The 10,853-nt window shown below is 38.1% G+C and overlaps 1 pseudogene; it reads right to left on the reverse strand.

Moving 5' to 3' along the window:
* Positions 1 to 3,567: 3,567 nt before the first annotated feature.
* On the reverse strand, positions 3,568 to 4,054 carry LOC110302505 (annotated as a pseudogene).
* Positions 4,055 to 10,853: the final 6,799 nt, after the last annotated feature.

Raw genomic sequence — 10,853 nt, forward strand, 5'->3', positions numbered from 1 at the left:
CAGCCATGGAGATACAGAGTTACTGGTTACTGCCATGCTCCCACCTTGATGATAATGGACTGAACCTCTGAACCTGTAAGCCAGCCCCAATTAAATGTTATTTTTTATTAAAAAAAAAAAAGGGATCTATCATGACTGCTCTCCAAAAGACCCAACAAGCAACTGAAAGAGTCAGATGCAAATATTTGCACCCAACCAATGGACAGAAGCAGCTGACCCCCGTTGTTGAATTAGGGAAGGCTAAAAGAAGCTGAGGAGAAGGGCAACCCTGTAGGAGGGCCAGCAGTCTTAATTAATCTGGACCCATGAAATCTTTCAAACACTGCACCACCAAACAGACAGCATACACCATCTCATATTAGGCTCCCAACACACATACAGTAGAGGACTTCTGGGTCTGTGTTCATTCAGTGATGATGCATCTAACCCTTAAGAGACTGAAGGGCCCAGGGGTTTTAGAGGTCAGGTGGGGTGGGGTTTGGGGGCATCCACCTGGAGACGGGGTAGGGTGGGCTGGGGAGTAGTTGTGGAACATAGAGCAGTTGGAGGGTGGATGGGGGGATTGGGAATGGAATATGGAGTGTAAAAATTAATTAAAAATAAAACAAAGTAAAAAAAAAAAGACCAAATGGAAGTCAGAAAAAAGAAGTATATTTACACCAAAAAAGTGTTTTGCAACCAAATAAATTCCAAGATTCTCTGGTTGGAAAAAGAAAAAAAAATTCTAAGGCAGCAGCACAGATACTAATAATTTAATTCTTTAATATACTAAAATTTAAGAGCCTTACTGAAAAACAGAATATCTATAATACATTAAAAAATCAGTTCTGTCCTGTCAGTTATTATGGAGGCACAGACAAAGAGCAAGAAATTTAGAATAGTCTGTGTAGCAAAATATAAGTTCTTTACAAGGGCAAATATCTTTGTCATATACTTAGTTATATACTAGTCTCTCAGTGTCTAGTAAAGAGGATAAACTTGTTACAACTTTCAATAGGGCTGTAAAATAGGTACAATTTAATCAAAGTATGTCTTGATATTGAAGAGACTAATTGCATGCAAACAGAAACTTTCTTAATGTGAGGTGTTATATTTTTAATGATATGTCACCAAGTTTTGCAAAGCAAAATTCCATATTTATAATTTTATCAATGATAACATTAAAATCTATGTTATTTTTTTCAAGTCTTTAACTATTTTATGTGAAAACAAATCTTCCCACACATTTCTCTACAGTCTTAAAGAGTTGGTAGCACTTGGTTAGAAGTACTGGATCACCTGAGGGATTTTCTTAGCCCTTTTCCAGGGGATTTTATGTCCTGTCACATTCAAGTGTGTTGAAAATATAGGTTAAACTGGCAAGTCATGGTAGTAGCAAACCCTAAGCATGTATGTCTGGAGTTCAAGAAGACAAAGAGACAATGCAAGTACTGACGCAAACCAGAGTTTACCTTAAGGGCTATTTGTGGGAATTTAAAACAATTAGTTCAGCTTATATTTTAAGTGATCATCTTCATTGTATATTCCAAATTTTAATATTTTTTTCTACAGTCTTCATGCTGTGTAGAAGGTCTGGCAGCATAGTTTATGCCATCACTCATGCATTTTTCTTGTTTCTGTTTTATAACCTGAAGGATTCTCTAGTAGGTAACAATGTGGAAGATAAAACTAAACTCAAAGAGAAAAGTCAATGATACTGTGTACAAGGAGGATTGTAGAGAGTCATGTGATGCTAAGACCAAAACAACTCAAGAAGAAAACATTTTATGTGCAGTAAGTATTAAAAATTAACTCAGGTATAAAGAGATCAAACTTTGACAGAGAAAAATATGCTTTAGTTTGTTTGTTTGTTTGTTTGTTTTAGGTTACAAATGCTTCCTTTATTATATAAGGCCAGCATTGCTACTAAGTTCAACTGAGTGTGTATCTCTACAGTATTCAGTGCCATGCCTGTGACATTATCATTTCTAAAAGTTGTTGGGCAGTCCTGTGTCATCCATGGTACCTGCTTTAGTTTCACACACAGCTGATAAACTGCTCTAGGGATTTGCATCCTACCAGGCCCCAGAGGAAACATAATCAACACCCTTCTACAGTCTACTGTACCAGATGCAGCAGTTTTGAAGAAGAAATTACAGATCAAAAGCATCTTGGTTTATCAGTACACTGCTTTGTCATTTTTCATTAATAAAGTAGATTGCAATGAAGCCCTAATATTTTGCAGATTGCAATGAAGCCCTAATATTTTGCAATATAATTAGTTGTTACAAGACACTCAACATTCTTCTGAGGCTATACCATGATTTCTAAGACAGAAAGTCACACTAAGCCGTGTCCCAGCCCAGGGAGCCTCTTGTTGCAGGTACAGGATGCTTCCTGCATTCCAGCACCATGCTCTGGTGCTTTGCAAGATCAGCGTGAATTTTAAGCAGACACGAGTCTGAAACAGTCTCATGACACATCTGATAGAAAAATTTTAAGACTGCCTGGCTTAGTCTTACTGCTGTTAGTGTATGTTAGGTGTTGTATACATTATAAAGAAAATTATATCTCATTATTTTGTTTAAGTAAGGGAAAAATAGAGAATTTGGGTCAAAATTATACATAGATTACAAACACTTTTCTAAACAAAAGAGACAAAGTAATTGCTGAGGTTAGCAAAGATTAGTAGTTCTCGTCACATTGCCTTGTACTGTTTTGTGAACTGTGTCATTAAAAATCCTGAGCTTAACAAAATCTTTACAAGTCACCTCATGAAAATAGGCATTTGGCACCCATGCAAGGAGTTACAGAGACAAAGTTCGGAGCTGAGACCGAAAGAAGGACCATCCAGAGACTGCCCCACCCGGGGATCCATCCCAAAAACAACCACTAAACCCAGACACTATTGCATATGCCAGCAAGATTTTCCTGACAGGACCCTGATATAGCTGTCTCCTGTGAGGCTATGCCAGTGCCTGGCAAATTCAGAAGTGGATGCTCACAGTCATCTATTGGATGGAACACAGGGCCCCCAATGAAGGAGCTAAAGAAAGTACCCAAGGAGCTGAAGGGTGTGCAACCCTATAGGAGGAACAACAATATGAACTAACCAGTACCCCCAGAGATTATGTCTCTAGTTGCATATATAGCAGAGAATGGACTAGTAGGCCATCAATGGGAGGAGAGGCCCTTGGTCTTGTGAAGATTATATGCCCCAGTACAGGGGAATGCTAGAGCCAGGAAGCGAGAGTGGGTTGGGGAACAGGGGGAGGGAGGGCATAGGGGATTTTTTTCAAACTAGGAAAGGGGATAGCATTTGAAATGTAAATGAAGAAAATATCTAATAAAAAAAGGAAAGAAAATAGGCATTTGGCCAATAAGAATTTAATTCCACACCAATGAAACTTTAGAGGCTAGATTTATGTAGGGTAGTGTTTGCAGACACTCTATAATTTTTAGTTTACTCTAAAAGATGACAAGACAAATTCCTCAGTGGAATACTGGCCTAATATATTTGCTTTACTTATATAGTGAAATGATAGTGTTAACTATGGAAGCTTTCAATTCGTGGCACTGACTCATGATCTACACAGGAGATCCTTCATAAGCTACAATTAAGGAGCCATACTTTTCAGCAGTACTAGTCTGATTGAGGTCTTCTGGCCCATTTGCTTGATACTCATGCTTTATACCTGGAAATTTCTTTTTGATGGCATCTTTCAAGCTTGCATAGATCATTTTACTTTTTAGAGGTGCTAGTTCTGGTGCTCACAAGAACATCAGCTCTTCTTTCTTGGATTCCTTGGTTTCAAAGCTGGCATCATACAAATCATAGCAACAATCTTTTTCAGGAAGCATTCCAACAAAATGCTTGAAAGGATCAGTTATGGTGACACTAACATCTCCCACCAAGATCTCTTTGCCTTCTTCAATGACTATGCACTTTTCGTCTGCACTGAGACAGAAAATGACAGCCTTCTTTCTTGATTTCTTCTGGTGTGGAGCACTTCTGAACTTTCATGTTGTAGAAAATGCAACACACTTTGTCTGGAACTTGATCTCCTGAGGCCATGTTCGCAGGGGTGGACTTTGGGAGGAGAGATAGGAGCCTGACCGCAAAGTCTGTGCACCTTCCTCCTCTGGGTAGCAAAAGCAGGAAAGCAAGTGCCATGCCTTAGTTTTATAAGGGTTATTTTATATTCTTGTCACCTAAGGCCAGATGTTTTATGTAATAATTACATACTTAATAAATATTTGGTAAGTCAGTGGAATCTTCCTTCCAGGGAGTCTATTAGTATCTACACACTACAGAAAGAAGGGCAAACCAGAGGGCTCTGATAAGAGGGATACATTAATTTACTAGGGACTGTTTTACTCCCTATATCTGATCCCTGGAAATTTCACTTTAGTTTTTTTTTTTCTAGTTTATCCACCCCACTGAGGCTGTTTCTAAAAACAAACATATTATTACTGAAAATCACAATAACTAGTGCAATAAACATAGTATAAATGTAGTCATTTGAAGTAGAAAAGTGTTACAATTAGGGTTTTAGTCAATGTAATTGTGCTGTAGTCATGGTGCAGGAATTCCTATCATTTATTACATACATGGGGTACAGGGAGGAAAGACAACTGGTGTAGGGGAGCTGATGATTGATCCAGTTCCTATGGACAGTTAAATGCAAGTCAGGGAGTGCAAAAAGCTGACCAAATGTGGTTAGTTTCTGTGTAACATAAGTGTCCCAAGCTCTAACCATGAATTCACTTTGTTCCCATAGGACAGATATGGAAATTCAGGGGAGAACTAAGAGAAAGCAAGAGACTAGAAATATGAATGAGAGATGCAGCTGGATGAAATAGACTCAACACTGTTAGAAATTATTAATGCCATTCTAGTGCTAGTGTAAATAAGCATAGAAATACTTACCTTTTCAAAAGGCATCTGTGAAATATGGGCCCTTTTGGTAAAGAGGACATCATTACTGTTGTTGTCACAGGTGAGAATCTCTCAGTCTGGGAAACAGTCATAGTTGATGTTTATTTCCTGGGTCATCGTAGTTTTATTGTTGTTGATATTTAAAATATTTTATTTTTATGTGTGTGTGTTTTGTCTACATGAGTGTATGTATGTGTACCACATACATGCAGTACCTGAGGAGGCCAGAAGCTGTTACATCCCTTGGAATCTAAGTTAAAGCTGGCTACAAACCACTGAGTCCTCTGCAAAAGAAGTCAGTGCTTTTAACTACTGAGTCATCTCTCAGGGATGGTTTTTGGTGTTAAAAATATTAGACACCTATAGGGTTGCAGATCCCTTTAGCTCCTTGGGTACTTTCTCTAGCTCCTCCATTGGGGGCCCTGTGTTCCATCCAATAGCTGACTCTGAGCATCCACTTCTATGTTTGCTAGGCCCAAGGATATCCTCACAAGAGACAGCTATATCAGGGTCCTTTCAGCAAAATCTTGCTAGTGTATGCAATGGTGAGAGGCCCATTGGTCTTGCAAACTTTATATGCCTAAGTACAGGGGAAAGCCAGGGCCAAGAAGTTGGAGTGGGGGTGGAGAGTGGGGGGGGATCATGGGGGACTTTTGGGATAGCATTGGATATACAAATGAGGAAAATACCTAATTAAAAAAAGGATAAATTAAAAAAATATTAGACACAATGACAGGATGGCAACATGATCTCAGATGCCTGAAGAGAAAGTATTTGTAGTGTTTGTGCAGTCTTTTTAAAAATAAGGAATAATGAATATTTTCAATCAAAGGAATCAGTCAATCAGAGGGAAATGTATTATGAAAGTTCAGACAGAAACTAACCCGAATCTTAATGTTTTTACATTTATTTACTTATTACTTTATATTTAGTGTGTGTGTGCACCCACATACTGGGACACACATGGGGTCAGAGTACAATTTTCAGGTGTCAGATTTTCCCTTCTACCATGTGGGTCCTAGGAATTGAATTCAGGGTTTCAAATTTGTGCCAGGTACTTTACCCACTGAGCTATATTTCTGGTCTCTTAAACAAATAAAAATTAACTAAAATATATAGTTATACATTTAGATAAATTGAGATACTATTCTCTATCCCAAATCAATGAAATTCATGATTTTCCCTGTAACATTTTATTATAAAATGTTACAGGGAAAATCATTATAAAACATTATATAACATTGTTTTATATAACAATGTAAAAGTCATTTTTTCTCATTAAGAAAATCTGCAGAATTCTATTGTTTTTTATTCAAGAAGTACTAAAAACCTATTAAGAAATGTAATGAGTGAGCAACAAACATCTTTGAATTACTTTTCTCCTCAGGTATGGAATTCTTTTGGCATTTCATTGCATTGCGTGTACACATTGACATAGCTGGCTGGAAGTATAGTCATTTTATTTTATGCATTAATGTTCAGCAGCTATGATCTGAGAAGCAGTGTAAATATTGCAATGAAGCAGCGGCCTTCCTTCAAGGGATAGTGAGAAAACAAATATGGAAAAGTAGAGATAATCTGAATTCTGTCAGAATGATATGGGAAGCCTCTCACAAGAGAGAGCTTGTGAGCTGAGCAGTGAGAGATGAATAAATGAATAAAGGTTGGGTAAGGAGGGGACAGCATTCCTTTCACAGGGCACTGATGAGTTGGTACAGGGGTGAAAGGGCTACTGAGGTTGGGAATGTGTAAAGAATTCTGACTGAAAGAATAAGGAACTAAATCTTACTACACCATGGGACATTGAGTGTAAGAGCAAGGAAACATCATTCCATTAACAGCTGGTGTAGAGGATGAGTCCAGAAGACAAAAAGGAGGCAGTAAGAAACCCAGCAATTCTTCAGGCACAGTAAGAACAGAGCAACAGGGGCAGGAACACTATTGAGTGAACAATTGCTATTTATGTTTTTGTGGTGTTAAAACACTAAGAATCCAATTTAGAAGAAGAGAAGGCATCCCTTTGCAGGCTTAGAGACAACATTTATATAATTTAGTTAAGTATAACCTTGCTTTGTGTGTCTGTGTTTAGATTAATGAGCTCATGAATCAAGTTCTCCTTTTGACTACAGAAATTTTTAGAAAACAGCTGGATCCTTTTCCTCCTGGGGCTGTTCAGTCACATGGTAAAAGTACTCATATTTCAGCTTTCACACTTCTGTTTTAATACTCAACAATTTCTGGACAGCTTGGTGCATTGAAAAGCTTTTGAACACACCGATCACAGTTTCTTAACAGCCTGGAGGACTGGTATCTGCCGTTAACCCAGTTACACCATGTGTCCTTGCCTAGGCTGAGAGACTTTTCCACTGTCTGAAGCCATAGCTATAGAGTAAGATTCTGCATCTGCTGATGTTCGAGTAACTGTAGATGCTTTGTCCTGAGCGTCCCACCATGGCCTTTTATTAATAAGTATTTTTCACTCAGAAGAGAAGTTTCAGAGCTCCCCACCCTCATGAAAAATGTTTTGTTTTTTTCTCACATATTTCAAACTGGGATATAAGAATTAAAAGGAAAAAGACATTTAATACAGAAATAAATATAAAGTTAACTTAAAAATGGAACTTATACAAGTCCCTTCCGGTTGGTGCCAGACCCGGGTCACCTTGGGTGTGAACTCGGCGGATGGTCCCACAGTGCCCAGAGGACTCTCCATACGATCCTAGGATCACTGGTGAGTGAACCACAACATCTGTTCCAAACTAGTTGTGATGGGCCTGTGACAGCAGGAGCAAGGACACAGGAGCCCTGCCTGACCAGAGGCTCGGGTTCCTTCTGATCAGTACTTGTGTACCTTGGTTTTGAACAAACCAGACAGCTCCATGGTACTCAGAGGAGACACTACTTCCAGACACTGTAACATGCCCAGGATCTTAGGATTCCAGGGTCCCAGGATAACAGGAGCTGGGTCACACTATTAGGGTCTCAGAGGAAGCTTGAGTGTCAAGAACTCTGACACACCCAGAATCTCAGGCTCACACGAGCCTGGAATCACAGGATCACAGAGAAAGCTGGACTCTGAGAAGTCCTGAATCAACTGGGATTATAGGAAGGATTGGCTCCAATCAGATATATTGAGGGCAGCAAGCACTTGAGATAATCAGATGGCAGGAAGCAAGTGTAAGAAGAGAAGCAAAAGAAACCAAGGTTATTTGGCATAATCCCAACCAAACTCTCCCACCATAGCAAGTCCTGGATACACCATCACACCAGAAGACCAAGACATGGATCTAAAGTCACTTTTCATGATGATGATGGAGGATATAAAGAAGGAAATATAGGAAAACATAGGTAAACAGCTAGAAGCCCTTAAAAGAGGAAACAAAAAAATCCCTTAAAGAGTTACAGGAAAACACTACCAAACAGGTGATGGAATTGAACAAAACCATCCAGGATTTAAAATTGGAAGTAGAAACGATGAAGAAATCACAAAGGGAGACAACTCTGGAGATAGAAATCCTAGGAAAGAAATCAGGAACCATAGATGCAAGCATCAGCAACAGAACACAAGAGATGGAAGAGAGAATCACAGGTGCAGAAGATACCATGGAAAACATGGACAGAACAATCAAAGAAAATGTAAAACCCAAAAAGATCCTAACTCAAAACATCCAGGAAATCCAGGACAAAATGAGAAGACCAAACTTAAGGATAATAGGTATAGATGAGAATGAAGATTTTTAACTTAAAGGGTCAGTAAATATCTTCCACAAAATTATAGAAGAAAACTTCCCTAACCTAAAGAAAGAGATGTTCATGAACATACAAGAAGCCTACAGAACTCCAAATAGACTGGACCAGAAAAGAAATTCCTCCCGACACATAATATTCAGAACAACAAATGCACTAAATAAAGATAGAATATTAAAAGCAGTAAGGGAAAAAAGGTCAAGTAACTTACAAAGACAGAGCTATCAGAATTACACCAGATTTCTCCCCAGAGACTATGAAATCCAGAAGATCCTGGACAGATGTTATACAGATCCTAAGAAAACACAAATGCCAGTCCAGGCTACAATACCCAGCAAAACTCTCAATTACCATAGATGGAGAAACCAAGGAATTTCATGACAAAACCAAATTCATACAATATCTTTCCACAAATCCAGTCCTTAAAAGGATAATAAAGGGAAAACTCCAAAAAAGGAGGGAAACTATGCCTTAGAAAAAGCAAGAAAGTAATCCTTCAACAAACCTAAGAAAACATAGCAGGAACAGAATCCCAGTTCTAACAATAAAAATAACAGGAAGCAACAATTACTTTTCCTTTATATATCATAATATCAAAGGACTCAATTCACCAATAAAAAGACATAGACTAATAGACGGGCCACACAAACAGGAAACCACATTTTGCTGCTTACAGGAAACCCACCTCAGAGACAAAGACAGACACTACCTCACAGTGAAAGGCTGTAAAACAATTTTCCAAGCAAATGGTCCAAAGAAAAAAAGCTGGAGGAGCCATTCTAATATTGAATCAAATTGACTTCCAATGCAAAGTTATCAAAAAAGACAAGGAGGGGGCACTTCATACTCATCAAAGGTAAAATCTTCTAAGATGAACTTTCAATTCTGAATATCTATGCTCCAAATGCAAGGGCAGTCACATTTATTAAGGAAACTTTAGTAAAGCTCAAAACACACGTTGTACCTCACACAATAATAGCAGGAGACTTCAACACCCTACTCTTATTAATGGACAGATCCTGGAAACAGAAACTAAACAGAGACACAGTGAAGCTAACAGAAGTTATGAAACAAATGGATTTAACAGATATCTACAGAACATTTTATCCCAAAACAAAAGGATATGCCTTCTTCTCAGCACCTCATGGTACCTTCTCCAAAATTGACCATATAATTGCTCACAAAACAGATCTCAACAGATACAAAAATATTGAAATTATCTCATGCATCCTATCAGATCACCACGGACTAAGGCTGATCTACAATAACAACATAAATAATAGGAAGTTAACATTCACTTAGAAGCTGAACAACACTCTAGTCAATGATTCCTTGGTCAAGGAAGAAATAAAGAAAGAAATTAAAGACGTTTTAGAGTTTATTGAAAATGAAGCCACAACATACCCAAACTTATGGGGCACAATGAAAGCATTCCTAAAAGGAAAACTCATAGCTCTGACTGCCTCCAAAAAGAAATTAGAGAAAGCATACACTAGCAGGTTGACAGAACACCTAAAACTCTAGAGCAAAAGGAAGCAAATTCACTCAAGAGGAGTAGAAGGTAGGAAATAATCAAACACAGGGCTGAAATCAACCAAGTGGAAACAAAAAGAGCTATTCAAAGATTCAACCAAACCGGGAGCTGTTTTTTTGAGAAAATCATCAAGATAGGTAAACCCTTAGCCAGACTAAATAGAGGGCACAGGGACAGTATCCTTATTAACAAAATTAGAAAGGAAAAGGGAGACATAACAACAGAACATGGGGAAATCCAAAACACCATCAGATCCTACTAGAAAGGGCTATACACAACAAAACAGGAAAACCTGGATGAAATGGACAAATTCCTAGACACATACCAGGTACCAAAATTAAATCAGGATCAGATTAATGATCTAAACAGTCCCATATCCCGTAAAGAAATAGAAGTAGTCATTAATAGTCTCCAAACCAAAAAAAAAAAAAAAAGCCCAGGACCAGATGAGTTTAGTGAAGAGTTCTATCAGACCTTCAAAGAAGACCTAATTCCAATTCTCCTCAAACTATTCCACAAAATAGAAACAGAAGATACTTTACCCAATTCATTCTATGAAGGCACATTTAGTCTGATACCTAATCCACATAAAGACCCAACAAAGAAAGAGTACTTCAGACCAATTTCCCTTATGAATATCGATGCAAAAATACT

Source organism: Mus caroli, chromosome 9 (genome assembly GCF_900094665.2).
Source record: "Mus caroli chromosome 9, CAROLI_EIJ_v1.1, whole genome shotgun sequence".
NCBI classification, from domain to species: Eukaryota; Metazoa; Chordata; class Mammalia; order Rodentia; family Muridae; genus Mus; species Mus caroli.